The 16,547-nt window shown below is 49.0% G+C and overlaps 1 protein-coding gene across 1 annotated transcript in view; it reads left to right on the forward strand.

The window, feature by feature from the left end:
- Positions 1–5,778: 5,778 nt before the first annotated feature.
- The window catches only part of LOC119161190 (uncharacterized), a 197,991-nt gene continuing 187,222 nt past the window's right edge, over positions 5,779–16,547 (forward strand). Inside the window, exon 1 of the mRNA XM_075889646.1 lies at positions 5,779–7,087. The gene's annotated coding sequence lies outside the window, so the exon portion shown is untranslated. The remainder of the gene's footprint in view (positions 7,088–16,547) is intronic.

The following is a 16,547-nucleotide window of genomic DNA, read 5'->3' on the forward strand; positions in this document are numbered from 1 at the left end:
GACCGAATATGCAGCGTGGGCATCATACGCTCTTCATATGAAACAAGCGAACACTCGCACCCTTGCAACCTCTAATTTGACTCCTGCAATCGATCCACACCTCCTACATCTTTGGCACGCTCGCCGCGGGCTCATAAGGCGCTGGAAACGCAACAAACTTAATCGGAAACTTCGCGCTCGCATTGAGGCGCTCACTGCAGAGGCGGCCGCATACTCCGCACAACTTTCCGATGCTAACTGGGCAGACACCTGTTCGAAGGCTGCAAACCAGATGAGCTCTAAGAGTGCGTGGCGACTCTTTAGAAGCCTTCTCGATCCCTCCACCACCAGGGGAGAAACGCAACGCCAGCTCCACCGTGTTCTGCATGCATTTCAGGGCACTACGGATGAACTCGCGCGAGAACTTTGTGACCGCTACATCTGCCGCACAATTGATCCCGCAGGCCCAGCATATACGTATTCCGGCGCCCCTAACACCGAGCTCGACGCCCCATACACGCTTTCTGATTTACGATTTGCACTCACGAAAATGCGACGGGGCACGGCCCCTGGGCGCGACGGAATCACAGTATCGCTCTTGGCAAATCTTCCCGACCAAGCACACCTCTCGCTACTCCAGCTTATAAATTCGATATGGGACGGTTCTCCGCTTCCAACGGAATGGACCACATCGGTCGTGACATTCATTCCCAAATCGGCAAAGTCCGTTAGTATTGAGGCACTGAGACCCATCTCACTTACGTCTTGCGCAGGCAAACTCATGGAAACCATGGTTCGCGAACGCCTTTCAGCCTACTTGGAGGCCAGGAGCACCTTTGCCGACACGATGTTTGGCTTTCGCCCGCATCTGTCGGCGCAGGACGTCCTGCTCCAGCTTCAACACGATATCATAGAGCCGACTACTATGCGCCATAACGATAAAGCCGTGCTCGCTCTCGATCTCCGCGGGGCGTTCGACAACGTCAAACACAGCACTATACTCACTAACCTGTCTACCACAAACTGCGGGCAGAAGACTTTCAACTACATTCGCGCCTTTCTATCTCATCGCACCGCCTTCATTCGCCTTAATTCTACCGAACACGGCCCGTACTTATTAGGCACGCGGGGTACACCTCAAGGGGCAGTCCTGTCTCCTCTGCTTTTTAACCTGGCGATGATGAACCTCCCCTCTCTTCTAAGCGAGGTCGAGGGAATACAACACGCACTATATGCGAACGATATCACAATTTGGACCAACACCGGCTCCTTAGCACAAATCGAAGAACGCCTGCAAAAGGCTGCCCTTCTGGTGGACACCTACGCAGGTTCATGCGGCCTGGAGTGCTCTCCAGCTAAATCGGCTCTTCTTTCAGTCTCTCCGCTACCGCCGCCTCAAATTTTTCTTCCGTCCGGGCCCGTCCCGTCAGTGCAAAATATTCGGGTTCTTGGCCTTCACCTCACATCGTCCTTGGATCCAAAGGGCACAATATCAGGCCTCAGACGCACCAGCGAACAGGTGAGCCGCATGATACGGCGAGTTTCTACCAAGCGCGGCGGCCTCCGCGGGTCTCAGTCCCTCCGATTGGCCCACGTGTTTGTGACCAGTCGCGTCCTCTACGCCTTGCCTTACCTCCGCCTGCGTCGTCGACACGAGCACCAGCTGGACGTCCTTCTTCGTTCAGTATACAAACGCGCTCTGGACCTACCTATTGCAACTTCCAACAGCCGATTCACGGCTCTGGGGGTACACAACACCTTTGCAGAGATGCGCGAAGCTCATCGCGTTAACCAAATCAATCGACTGTCGCAGACGCCTTCAGGGCGCCGTCTTCTACACAGACTTGGCCTTAACCCGATATCTGACCAAGACCCTCTGCAGCCGATACCAGAGCTCTGGCGTCAAAAGCTATGGGTGGAACCTCTACCCCGTAATATGAACCCTGACCTCCATCCTGGCCGTAGGCTAGCACGCGCCGCGGCCCTTCATACGCGACACTCCGATCGTCCTGGTGTTTTCTACGTGTACGTCTCGGGTCCCTCCCCCTCGGGTCACTTCACGGCTGCCGTGATTACAGAGGGCAAACACGTAGATGGCCTCTCCTTTCGAGCAGACACAGTAACGCACGCTGAAGAGGTTGCCATAGCTTTGGCCGCCTCTCACCCTGCCTGACGCACCATCCTGACGGACTCGCGCTCGGCCTGTTCTCAGTACCTTCAGGGTTCCATTGCTCCGCTGGCGGCTAGCCTACTACAGGCAGCCTCTTGGCGCTTTAACCCTCATCCCATTCGTATAGTGTGGACCCCAGGCCACTCGGGCCTGCCCGGCAACGAGGCGGCAAATGCCGCTGCCCGCGCTTCTTCTGTCCGGGCCGTTGCCCCTCCATGTCCCGAGACGGAATCTGGCAATACCAACCTGACGCGCTTTCGCGAAATTTTGGCTTATTACCGGGCTTCGCGCCGCCTCTACCCGGACCCCGCACGCGGTTTGGAGAAAGCGGACGAACGACTGCTACGCCGCCTGCAGACGAACACCTTTATCAGTCCGGCGGTCGCCAGGCACTTTTTGCCGGAAATCAATGGCACCTGCTCGACCTGTCATGTGCTCGCCGACACATATCACGTCGTAGCATCGTGCCCAGTTAATCCCGTCCCTTTCTCATCCCCTTTTCCTATCCCAACTAGAGAGGCTTGGGAGGAGCACCTGCTCGGCTGCTCTACCTTGGCTGCACAACGCTCCTTGGTGGAGCGCGCACGGGCAGCTTCCAGCTCCACTGGCGTCCCGGAATAGGGTCTTGCCACTCTAGCACGCCGATGGGCCACGTCGGCACTCTCTAGTAAACTTTTTCTGAAATAAATGTTTTTTACCACCACCACCAGTACACTATTACAAAGAAGGAGCATAAATGGTCTTCAAACGGATACCACAGTATACGATGCCGGTCAAGTATTGATAGTTTATGTGCGCGTTTGCGTGTATGTCCTCGTCTGTTATTTGTTCATGTCTCTATGTATGCTGCTGTGATGCGTACTTGTCATTGTAATTGCAAGTAATTAGTCGCCACTAGTCATTATACGTTGAAAATTGAATGATCTTCGTGTGGCACTATGCAAGCACATATTAACGCCGGTAACTAAGAACATACTAATTTATTAATTATTAAAGTCTGCAGTACTCAAGAACCACTTTGCAAAGTAGCAAGTTTCACTAACCAGCATTTTACTATACCTTCACTAACGAGGAGGTCAGTACTTTTTGTGACAAGTAAATGGTTAGTGTGTAGTTAGTAAATAAGCAGGCCTTTTTTTGGAAAAGTGCATGTTTAAACGAATGACGTTTTACTGTTGTTTAAGCTTAACTGTGTTAATGCTAAAATGATGACTTAGCGAATTGCCGCGTAGGAACTCAGGGAGGTGCCACCTTGGTTACGTGGGATCGCCTACTTTGGCTGGCTACCCGAACCAATGCTTTCATCAGTCTATTGTCTTTCTCTAAGAAGGTTCATCTTGTACAACAGTTCATCGCACACACAGTTGACGCAGCAGACAGTTCATCGTGTACGAATCTGTGCCACGCTGACCTACAGACATTTGCGATAGAAGTTCAGGCAAATGCGTGTAGGCAGGCGGAAGAGTATTGACAAAAAAAAAAGGGGGGGGGGTGACACTGCGCGCAAGCCGGCATACGAAAGCATGCAGTAAACACAAGCATCGTACCAGCGTCAATACGCACCTCAACTTAAAAAAGCACTTTTTTGAATATGCATGCAAGTACCCGACGGTGGCGGAAGCAAAAGCAAAGTGAAAGATGGGGAGACAGCAGGCGGCTGGGCCGGCACCGAGAGGGAAAACATCACAAATTCTAAGGAGGGCTTGCTGCTACCGTGTAGTTCCGCAAGACGGATACTATGGCGTAGAGCCGTCGTTACGTGAAGAATAGAGAAAATCATCGGGGCAACACGGTTGAGCACAAAACTATAGTAGGTGTGTTGCTTATAAACGTCTCATATACTTGCAATTAAGCAGGCCTGTTTAAGTCACTGCTTTATTATCGAATTCCAGGGTCGGACTTACTAATGTTTGAAGTTCCAAAAACAGCACGTCGATGAAAATGCACTCTGTTTTCGGAGAAGGACGTAATTCCATTCTCAATTCATTCCGTGGAAAATTCACTTAATTTCCTTCCCATTTCATTCCTCCAAGCTCTGTCGCCATTCAATTCCCACACCATTCCGGGGTGACGAAAGTGTGGAATGATGCCCGATTCATTCCAATTCCGGAGTGGCGAATCCACTACACTGTTCGGGACGACAGATGAAAGAATGAAATTGCAGCGTGCGACGAATCTTGTTGATTCCACTCTTACTGGATGGATTCTAAAAAGCTCTGCGACGGTGAATTCGTGAGGCAATAAGCTCCTTCAGTGAATCTATTCTATGGCTACGTGGAAAACTGTTGCGGGGCCTCTTCAAGGATAAAATGCCACGTACTTCCTGTGTCGTATTCCATTATAATCCCTTTTCAGTATAATTGACGATGGTTATTAGAGCAATTATTTATACTTCAGCCGTGACCGTGTTCCGGGATCTTGGTCTAATTTAAGAGCCATTTATCTCGGGATAATAGCGAGTTATCCTTGTTCAAATGTTATCAGTGTGAATGGATTGTAACGCGCTCTGTATAAGGTGACGTTGTTTTCACGACTTAAGAGCACCGCCATAGATTATCTAAGGCCCCTTCATTCTGGAGGGTGCAGTTTCCCGTAATTTCAGATCTGTGATCGAACGAGATTGAATACTTTGATTCATTGATGTGTGGGGTTCAACGCCCTAAAACCACCACATGATTATGAGAGAAGCCGCAGTGGAGGGCTCCGGAAATTTCGAACACCTGGTGTTATTCAACGTGCACCTAAATCTGAGCCCACTGACCTAAAGCATTTTCGCTTCCATCGAAAATGAAGCCGCCTCAGCCGGGATTTGATCCCACGACCTGCGGGTCAGCTGCCGGATGCCTTAGCCACTGGACCACCACGGCGGGGCGAGCTTGAATACTTTAATGGAGCTTTTGAGAAACCGCAACAGTGAAATAAAACAAACAAAACTTTGATTGGAAACTCTTACACCCGTTTGCATGGGCATTGTCTACGACACAGAGTGACGAGAACAAAGTCTTGATGCTTTTTCACTGATTGGCAAATCCTAAGACGTGGAACAGAAATACGGTTAGAAGCCTTTTTTCTATTCATTAGAATTTTTCTTAAAGCGTCCATTCAATCACGCCTTACTAATGCTCCTGAGCCCTTTATAAATAGGATTACTTCATTCCTTCCTGTAATCAGATGTACGTAACAATAAACAAGCGCAACATTCTAGACGGCAACGATCACAACAAATGCAAGTGCGGCTCTCTTACGCGTTTGATCTGCTTCTTTAGTATTTTTTTCTTTTTTTCGAGCTATGTTCAGTTTTCCCATTAGATTTATAGTTTAAAGAGCGAAGACATTCGGGAATGTGCCTGGTTAACCTCCATGCCTTCCCTCTTGTTGTTCTTCCTTCCTTCCTTTTCACACATACTGTTCCTTTTTTTTTTTGCCTCGATGGGTCATGCCATTATAGCCCTCGTTACAACTGGAGCGAATATGTGTCGCGCTTCTTTCGTCACATCCATTATCTCTACATAAAGCGCAGCCGATTTCAATATTGCACGAAAGATGACAGAAAAGCACCTTTATTGAAATGAGGTCCCGTCAAGGACCTCAAGGGACGAACTCCGAGACTTGATGCCTCCAACTCCGAGACGTCTGTCTCCGTTCTCAGGCGGCTTGCCCTCGCGGGCTCACAAATACCTGCCGCAACCTGGCGGCCCAAGCTGTCGTTCGATTATTCCTTTCCCTCCGTGGCCGTGTGGCACGCGCCTTGTTATTTTTTCTCTCGCGCAACGACGCCGGCGGCGGCGCTCCGCGGCACAACCCGCTGAACCTCGAGCCCAGCGCGAAGAGCGCCCGCGTGGCGTACCGACACCGCACGACAGAGCGAACTGCCGAACGCCGACAGGGGCCGATCGGCTTTTAAACCCACGGGGCAGAGCCGTATTGGCTGGCGCCGGAGCTGACGTCGCCGCAACGGCAGCCGAGCGCGAGCGCACGCACGAACGTACACACCTTGCTTGCCGCCGGCGCGTTGGCTGTCGTGTCTGCGGGATCTGCGCGCGAGCCGCGCGACGCAGAGCAGCCTCCCCGTGTGTGTGATACATGCCGTAGCCATAGTCGTCGGCGCGGACTGTACCGTTTTATTTTTCTCCTCGCCGCCGCCGTCCTTTTCGCGTCGTTATCTTGAAAGAAAGAACAAGAGGAGAGGAGGCGCGGGGCCCGAACCTTCCCTTGCCCCTTTGTGTGTGCCGCTCGTTGCTGCTGCATCGCATCATCGTCGTCGCATCGACGTGGAACGAACGAGTCAGACCGCCCAGACGTCCAGCGGCCGATTTCTTGTTTTTCCCTTGCCGCCAAACGAAACCAAGGCGACGAGGATTATTTTTTATGTTGGTTTTGTTCTCCTTCGACGACGCTCACGAGCTTCGAGACAAGACTCGAGTCGTCTCCGCTGCATATACACACGTGCTTGTGTCGTGTCGTGTCGCGTCGCACTCGACCTCGACGTCGATTCGAGACACCGCCGAGTCGTTATCATTGGCTCCGCGATAGAACCTTCAGCAATTGTGTAAACCGACGAGGATTCAGCGAAACAGTGCTGGGGTGTGCATGGCTTTGCCGGCGTGTAAGTAAGTCTTCAAAAAGACGCACCGGCTGATTGTTGTGTGTTTAGGAACGACTTCGAAGACACGGCTGCAAGCGTCCGCGGCGACGCAAGTGCGCGAGTGCCCTTGTGCGTGCCAAGGTTCATATTTTGCTTAGTTTTGAGTGGTCGTGTTGCCGCGCTGGTGACTCGTGATGAGGCGAAAGCCGGGAGGGAACTCTGTGTTGCTGTGAGTCGTGGTCTGGAGGGATCGCATAAAAGAAGGAACGAACAGAGGCACGTCATTCGCAAGAGAATCAAGAAGCCAGGGAAAAAAAAGAAAAGGTAGAAGAGGCGGAAGGAAGCACGTTCAGGTATGCACACTGGGTGGTGTTTTGCGCGAAGCAAACGTGCCATTTACTTCTTCCACAACGTGTAACCTCTGTACGCGGCGCAAAACACGAAGCGCAGCACGTTTGGTCGGCGGTATCTTCATTACAACGCGCGATGCCTTGCTTGCAAGCAAGCCGGCGGCAGCAGCAAGGCTTGTTCGCATCTTCGCGAGCCCAGCTGTTGCTGCATTGTCTCTTTTCTTCTCCTCCATCTGTCTTACTCCTCTTTATTTCTCTCTCCATCTCTCTGTTACTTTTCTTCCTTCTGAAGCGTCCTTTTTTCTTTCCGTTGTCTTGTTCCGGGAATGCGGCGAAGCGAGTACTGCCGGCATTTCGCTCGGGTCAGCCGGTGCGCCGATAAAAACAGCGGCGCGATCAGCGCTGCCTGCGTATTGCAGGATGCATACCCTCGACTCTCACACCCGTAGGGCCATCTGAAGTCAGAACGTTTTTTTTTCTTTCTTGCTTCTTTATATAGACGGCTTTTATGTCACAGCTGCGTCTCGCTATTCTTAACACTCCGTTAGCCGGAAAACTTGTCGCGTGTTCACGGGCGGCTTAGTTCATACATGCAACCTTATTTTCTTTAAAGCCAGCGTGACAATGACAAGCTGCGTTTGCTGTGCCCTTCACTCGTCCAGTTCTTGTGGCCCAGGCATATAGACCAAGGCCTACCTATCGATCTAGGCTAACATAACGAAATTATAGCCCCTTTTGAGCTTATATCCCTATGTGTTCCTTATGAACTCACTTTCTGACGGCCGTGGACGTCATCTTTTCGTAAGCTCCTCCGTGAAAGCGTGTTTCACCGCAGCGATAGGGGCTTTTTTTATCCGTCGGCGGCACTCCGCGTAGTTCCACGTACACTCAACGATGGCGCCGCTGCTTGTGGTTGATAAGGAAGATTGGCTGTCGAAGTGCACTGGGCTATACAGACGAGTTCTGGCCGATTACATTCTCTGAAGCCATGCTCATTCCAAATGTGGGCCTTACCGTTTTCGGGACACTCCCTGCACGATGGCGCACCACGCGCCTGATTTTTGCGAAGGCGGTGAAAGAAGACACCTGTCGCTGGAGCGAGTGCAGGTATAGACGACATGGCGCTTTTTCCTATTTCCCGAGTGATCCTCTTTCAGGGCCGTAGCAGTACGTCGTCGATATCCTCTTACACTTACGCGCGCTCGCGATTTCTTTCCCCCCGTTAAGACGCTCTCAGCAATCGCTCTTCCGAGTGTGGCGCCTCGAAGCGGGCGCAAATGCGCGCGGCGGCGGCGGAACACTGCTATCGGCGCCAGTTGTTTTCCGCCCCGAGTACACGGTTCGAGTGGCTGCTACGATTGCTCTTTCTCCTCGCTGCGATTTGGTCGTTCCCGTTATTTTCTCTCGCAATCTCTGCTGCTAGCAGATAAGGTGCGCTTATCGATTCCTTCCCCGCAGTGACTGCGTGCGCTCCGTGGGCGTACCCGTGGCTTTCACTGTGGAGTCTTTGGGTGTGAAGGTGGGGGTCTTGCATTTTTCGAGGATGAATCGCACCGACGCAGATCTTGGAGAGCGTCCGTACCTTCGCGAAGGGTGGTAGGTTCTTCAAACGACAGTCGGGATTCGGTTCTGCCGTGATCATCGCCTCCCTCTTGCATGTTATCGCGTTGTGATTCATCCGGTACTTGTTGGCTGCCACGTTTCCTTGTACTTCTCTGAGAGCGGTAATATTCGCTATTTCAGAGATATCATGAGAACGTCGTCACCCTGTTTTGCGACCGCTGTGGTAGCATTGCATGTTACGTGTCGCGCTGCTCGAGGTCGCGTGTTCGATTCCCGGCAAAGGCGGTCTCGTTTTGTGTAGGGCGAAGAGCACAGAGCACCATTGTACTTTGACATATAAGCGCGCGCTTGAGAAGTCCGGGTGGTCGAAATGAACCCGCCGTTCAACGCTACCGCGAGCCGATATTTCATTTGTGCGTGAAACCCCATAAGATAACCTGGCTTGACTCGCAGCAAGCGCTATTGTTTTCGATGCTTGAACACTGACGAAAACTCGACGGAGATGACCGCTGTGATCGTGACTGCTTAGCGCGCGAAGGCTCTCGCCTTGAATGCAGCGTCGGCTATTGCTTAGTGATTAATTCTCAGTGGCTCAGCCGCTACTGCTTAGCCATGACAATGGGTTGGTTATGTAATAGTCGCCGCTGTATTCGAATAGTGCTTGTATGATAACCTTCTTAGAATATGTGGGCTTTAGCGTCCCAAAATTTTGGGACGCTAAAAGTGGAGTGCTCCGGAAATTTCGCACGTCCTGCGTCCCTTCACGTGCGTTGACATCTCGCACATCACACGGGCCGAGCCTCTACCAGTTTGCGTCAATAGAAATGCGACTGCCGCGGTCAGTATCGAACCCAAGTCCTCCAATTCAGCAGCCGGGAACCGTAATTGATACACCACCGAGGCGGTCACTATACGAAGGAGTAAGGCATGAAGGAGTAAGGTACGAAGGAGTAAGACATATTTTAGAGCGCACTGCTTGTGCAAATGAGCCAATTGAAAAATAGGCCTCGTGGTTAGGCCCAGTGGTTCATCACTCACGATAATGATGGGCTTCTGACTTTTTTATCGTCTTTTTTTATTTGTGTTCTAATTGGAACGTGTGGCCTTTTGGAGGGAGTATATGAAGATATATGGCTCAGAGTGTTATATCGATTTATGACGACATCACATTCGTTGGATGCTTCTTTTTTTTTCTTTTCGCCCCACTGAAGCCTCATGTTTATTCTTGGCCGTGTTTGTACAGGACGTGCCGGCCACGTGGGCGTGTTTGTAAATCGTTATTGGAGTCCGGGTTCCTCGCTTTCTGCGAAACATTTCGTAAGGCCCATTCATAAACACGACATGCAGAATTTCGATGCCTGCCCTCTTCTACCGCTTTCGGCGACGTCGCGTGGGTGCGCTATTTGCATGAAGAGCGGTGCCAGAAAACTGAATGGTGGCACAGAAACAGGTCAGCGTAAAATTCGAAAGACGTGAGGAGGAGAAGTGGCAAGAGTAGTACCGACAGCAATTGAAGTAAGTTACCAACTACTCTATAGTAAAATTTGAAAAAAAAATGCAATTACATACATTACAAGTGATAGCTGATTGAAAGCAATGACGTTGCAGATTATACCTTTGAAAAGTGAGGAAACGACCTTGAAATTATTTCAATGAAATCTATTCAAGCGACGTTGCTGAAAACCTTCACTTCGAACACTACGAGGGGTCTATGTGGGCCAGCCTCACTACCACACTAGTAGTGTGGCACTCAGATTAACTGGTCTTTGTAATTCGCTTTCACATTCTGCCCAATGAATCATGCCGTGAAAGAAGCGCACCTGCTGCACACGTTATGCAATTGTTTCTAAAGAATTGGGGAGTAATTTTACTATTTTCTCAATATTACTCTCTAGTAGTAATTTCACAACTCATTAGAGTGGTATCTATTCTAATTAAGGTAATGTCATTACTTTGATTTTACTACCACCACGTGTGATAGAGCATACGCTTTTCCCATATGTTACACACGCTGAAAGCGATATTGCACCTATGCACCACGGGGGTCTCATTTTGCTTGAGTGCTGACCCGAAGGTGGCGGGATCGATTTCCAGACGTGGCGGCCGCATTTTACGCTTCAGGCCCGTGTCCTGAGATTTATGTGAACGTTAAAGAACCCCAGGTGGTTGAAATTTCTGGTACCTTCCACTGCGGCGTCCCTCGTAATCACATCGAGATGTTCGGACATAAAAAAGCCCCCACCACTTATAACTTCTTGCGCCTCTTAGTGAGTCCTTTCCAGCCAACAATGATAATAGTCTTGTCTGCGTTTCTTTTCTTGAAAGCTCCGTGCTTGCCACGTTCCTATGACGATTACAGGGCCAAGCTGACAGCGATCAAGTGATGTTCTTGACCTGGAAAGAACAGGTGCGTGGTGATAACGCAAGAAAAGTGAACGTAAGATAGCTGCCGCGATTACTGTTGTTAAACAGAAAAGAAATCAAAGCATATCAATGGAGGGAATGATGATGAGTGCGGCGAAGCGTTCGTTCGTACGTCCGCCCGCCCGTCGATTTGTGTCTGTCTGTCCGTCCGTTGGTCCGTCCGTTCGTTGCTATCGCACTGAAGCACACATCGGGCGGACGGACGGACGCTTCCCCCACTCATTGTCATTCCCTCCGCAGATATGCTGTGAAAACCACTAATGCCATCTAGTGATATTTCCAAGGACATAAACACACAACACCATCTAGCGAGCAATTCATAAACTAGAGGTGGCTACATGCTTACTACACAAAATACGGAGGAGGGCATGACCCAGATGCTAAGGAGCTTCGCCCCTAAGACGCCTAATCTACGCCTGCTTGGGTGTTGGAGCTGCATAATGCGAAAATATCACCGTTCAAAAGCCCTCACCATTTTTTTTTCACACTGTTCGATGATAAGAACAGAAGAAAGTAAGAATGGCATTAGAACTAGAAAACCGTATCTAAAACGTTTCTACCATAGTCGTTTCTCTATATATGGGTCGCGAAGTAGAACGGCTAAAGTCGACCTAAAAAGTTCGCACATGCTAAAAAATTTGTGATACTAATATTCACGAACGACAAGCTTCTGCTGTCAAAGTATGCATTGAATATTTTATGACTTATATACAAATAGCATGGAAGTGTTATGTGAAGTCAGTTTTGTAAAGAGCCGAGGCTCATTAGCATTCTTCGACACAGGCAAGAGTCATTGTCAAATGGAACCTGGTGTACTGTGTATCTTGGGAATCGCTAAACAAGTGATTTCAATTCTCTGGTGCGAGATGACGATAACATCCATAAAAGTAACGAAAGAAAGAGAACTAGTGCACTCTTCACTGTGTAATTTCCGTCACTGCCGAGACGGAAATGACGTCGACAAATTTTGCATAGCCCTAAGCGTGCTGTGTGCGTCGGCATAGATTCTTTCACAAACAGGCAGACACAGTGAAGTTTCGCAGAAAACGCACTTCAGCTTCACCGAGCCAATAATGTCGTTCAAAAGAATGAGTGGAAGAAATTTTTATCGGCTGATGTGAGTAATGTTTTTGTACTTAGTGCCTGTACAAGTGCTCTCGCGCAGCTGAGTGATTTGGAACACTCCTCATTTTCGACGAGGCTTGTTATAGACCTAACGTGGTTGCTTGGGCGAGTTGGTAGGATATGATTCACATAAAAAACAGTGCCAATAGGCTCTAATAGGTCATGTTTTAAGTCTAGTATAGACTTTATAGGACTCTAATAGGTCATATTTGAAGTCTATTATAGATTTTTTAAAGCAAAAAGTGCCACCTTTTACACCATTTATTCGAGCATAAAAGAAACGTTGAACGCAGAACAGAACGCAGAACACTATAAATGCGTGAAAACATGAAAGAGGCTTTTGCGGCATTGTCAAACAATGTAGATCATGCATATCAAAAGCAACCAGGAAGTGTTAACGGTGAAGAATAGGTGGAAAGGGGGGGTGGTGTCAGTTGAGTGTGTCCTTGTCCCGAGTGCGTCTGTTTCGGCACTGCTGGGTTGTCTAGTCTTCGAAGCGCTGTGCGCAGCCCTTGCCCTTTCCGTCGCTAAATGATGCGTACAAAGACAACAGATGTCTCGATATCTGCCACGACATCTAGTAATGTCAGCCATTGCACACACACAAGTACGTGTTTTGAATTATACTTCATTAAACCGCATTTCGCGCGCACACTGTTCATGGTGTCTATCGTAAGAGAGAGAAATAAACTTTATTCTCACCAGACTCTTCGTATTATAGCCCTTAAGGTGAGAAGAGAGAGAATTTTTTTAATGGGGAGCTAGAAAGGTTTGCCTGGTTCTTCACCTGACAGGCTACTCCAGGTGCTGGGTGATGACAATCATATATACAATGATGAACACACAACACATACAGTTACATACACGCATAACAGTCACATAACACATACAGTCACTCACTCGCACTGCACTAGTGACAAAGTTTCGTTGAAACCTGTGGCTCGTAAGAATGTCAGTTGCGCTTTTGTGGAGTCTAATGCACTGGAGCCCTTCTGCCATGGGTCTAGAATATTTTTAAACTCTAAGTTTGTGTCCTGTTGTATTTTTAAGGCCATCTTCAGAGACTGTCTTTCTGATGCGTATGTCACGCACTCACAGAGGACATGATTGATGTCTTCAACGACATTACATTGTGCACAGAATGCTGAGTTGGACAGTCCAATTTTGTTCCTGAAGCCATTCGTATATACGACGTTTAATCGGATGCGGTGTAAACACGTTTCATCTTGCATGTTGACATTTCGCGGCATCCTGAAGTGACAGGATGGATCGATCTTGTACAGATACTGTTGGCTAGGGTCTGTCCAGAGGGATCGCTGGAGGCGCCAGGCGCCGACACTAGCGTTGCTGCGTCTTGCCTCGACAAATGTATCTCGACGATTTCTGCCGAAGTGTCATGTCCAGTGTAATATCCTTAGTAACGTTTGTCCAGGTAGCCATGGCTCGCTGCCGCAGTCCAAGCCCAGTTTACCAATCGTAGCTGGTTGTCAGGATAATAGCATTCTACAATATATATATATATATATATATATATATTAATATATATATATATATATATATATATATATATATATATATATATATATATATATATGACGCTATGAAGATTGGGGGACGTGGCCTGGCTCGTACCTCTTGTTTATTTCATTACAACTTCTTCATCAGCCTCTACCATGAGTCACTGCCTTCCTACGTCACAGGATTCCCCCTCCTTTCGAAAGTCTGCGCTTGTTACAAGCAACAAAACAAGAATAACCCGAGTCTCTAAGCGGAAAATCTCAAAACACGGAGTAGTTCCTTGTGACAAGGCAGTTCCGTAAACTGGCACACACAAATGAATTCACAGGAGAGGGTAGCAGTCTGGTTACATCAACGAGAACTCTGGTGGGCGAGGCTGGCTGTTGCGTTGGGGACAGCATAGGTATGCCCTGAGCGTAGAAACTGATGAAATGGCTGCCATTCTTGCGACGAATGGACAACGTTGGAAGGCTTCGCAGTACCGGTAGATTGGTCTTCGTAGACGTCACTGTCTTTTCTGCGTGCGTGCTCGTTGTCGTAAACTGATGGGATGATGCCTGAATCTTTGTGAGGTTGAACTGGTGACTTCACCTCTTGCTCGGTGTTTTATGAGGTTTCGGAGCTGTTATCTTAGGCGCACTCTTGATCTCTTGTGCCAAATGCGTTTCTAGCGCCGATCCCTTATGCGAAGATGCCCTACGTCTTGAATTTGTTTTCAGAGGCTTGCTTTGCGTCATCATCCTTGTTGCTGTATCCGTTGGAGTGTCTGCGACTCTTGGACTTGTTTTTGCTGGCTTTGCTGATGTTGCTGTGGAACGTGCCCTTTTTGAACATCGCGCCGGTTTTCTTGACAACTTAATGTTGTGTCCAGTCCGCAGCTAGTAGTCTGTGGACTGTGGTCATGCAGTTCGGGCAATGAAGATAATGCTTCAGAGTTGACAGAAAGCTCTTCAAAAGCTTCTTCTACGCTGTTCACTACGAAGGGCTATTGCGCCTGATAGTGTGCGACGTTCGATGCGTCTGAGCCTTCTGTTTTGCTTGGTTGTGGCGTTAGTGTGAAACAAATGGTGATGCATGAACCTTTTCTGCAGGAGCATGGCTTGACAGGGTATTTTGCCAATTCGTGAGCTCGTCTATTGTGAACACAGCATTCTTATAAGGCAAACGGTGAGCGTGAGAAGCGCTTGAAGAGCCGTGTGATGGAAAACCGGATGGTGGATCACGTATGCGAGACGAAGAATGAAGGGCATCAGGGGGGTGAGCAACGTCTCGTGTCATATGCTGGAGCGACGACTTGGAAGATACCAGCTTTTCGGAAGAGAAACCTGATGGAAAACAATGACCATTGAGAAATTAGCGTGGACTGGGATGGCCGAAGGCGATTGTCTCCAGATGGTTGGTAAGGAGGAAGTCCTTGTCGTAGTCGTTAAAACGGACAATTATTTTTTCTTTAATCTTTTGTAATGACTTGTCCTTTTCAAAAATGTGGGGAGGTAAAATTTAAGTGCCTCACTGGAGGTGTAGTCAGTAAAGTTTGTGATCATCTTCCATTCCGACTAGGATGCAGCAGCGGCGTAGAGTTTCAATAGGCTAAACCAGTCCTGTACGAGTCCGTCGTTCGCTGATCCGGTGTACATGGTGATGTCAAGGTCTTCCGATGGTTCTGGCATGGTGCTGGTCGCTGTGTGCTGCTAGATGATTCGGTAGTCGATGTATGCACAGGGCGTCTTGTGAGGAACTGCGTCGATGATGAGCGACCAATGAAGGGCCTGGCACGTCTTCATCCTGTCGACTTGTGTGACACTATGAATACTGGGAGACGTGGCCTGGCTATACCTCCTGTTTCATGATGATGATGATGATGATGATGATGATGATGATGACGACGATGATCCTTGTTGTTCTGGCACACACCCACAAAGGCGAATCAGCCAAGAGCCTGGTGGCAGGATCTTTAAATAAAAAGCCTATGGCTTTACAAACACAAAGTAAGTTTGGACTGAATATATATATATATATATATATATATATATATATATATATATATATATATATATATATATATATATATATTGAAAAAGGGTTTATTGACGACTGTTGCGACGGTGGTCCTACGAAGAAACACGATCGTGCAAGAGCAACGGTCAAGCAGATGCCGGCGATGATCAGCACGAGCCGAGCGAGCCAAGCCCAGCACCCAGTACCCAAGCGGTGGCGATGTTGCTTGCCAACGACGCTCTTTCTTCTTCACAATTTGCCCCCGCCGAAAAAGAGCCATCCTGGCGACCTAAGAGTCCGGAGGCAGAGGGCTATAATATGGCTTAAGGCGGGCGACGTGGACGATGTCACGTCCACGCCGGCGCATGTCGTCAGATGGGGAAAGTGGCTCGATGAGAAAATTCACCGGCGAGGTTTGCTCCAAAACGCGGTATGGGCCCTCGTACTTTGGAACGAGTTTTGAGGAAATGCCGGGGGTTTGGTAAGGAACAGCCAGCCATACAGTGATCCCGGGGAATATCTGGGGCTTTGTGAAGAGTCGGTGTTGTTTTCTTTTTGGCGCTGTTGTTCTTGTGACGTAAAGGTGCGTGCGAGTTCACGGCACTCTTCCGAATTTCGGGCAGCTTCGGACACAGATGGGCATTCGGATGCGTCAGGACGGTATGGAAGGAGAGTATCGATGGTGTGGGATGGTTCGCGTCCATAAAGAAGAAAGAAAGGTGAAAATCCAGTGGTAGACTGTGCCGCGGTGTTATATGCGAACGTAATGAATGGAAGAATGCGATCCCAGTTAGTATGATCGGATGTCACATACATGGCGAGCATATCGCCAAGG

Source organism: Rhipicephalus microplus, chromosome 3 (genome assembly GCF_043290135.1).
Source record: "Rhipicephalus microplus isolate Deutch F79 chromosome 3, USDA_Rmic, whole genome shotgun sequence".
In the NCBI taxonomy this organism is placed as follows: Eukaryota; Metazoa; Arthropoda; class Arachnida; order Ixodida; family Ixodidae; genus Rhipicephalus; species Rhipicephalus microplus.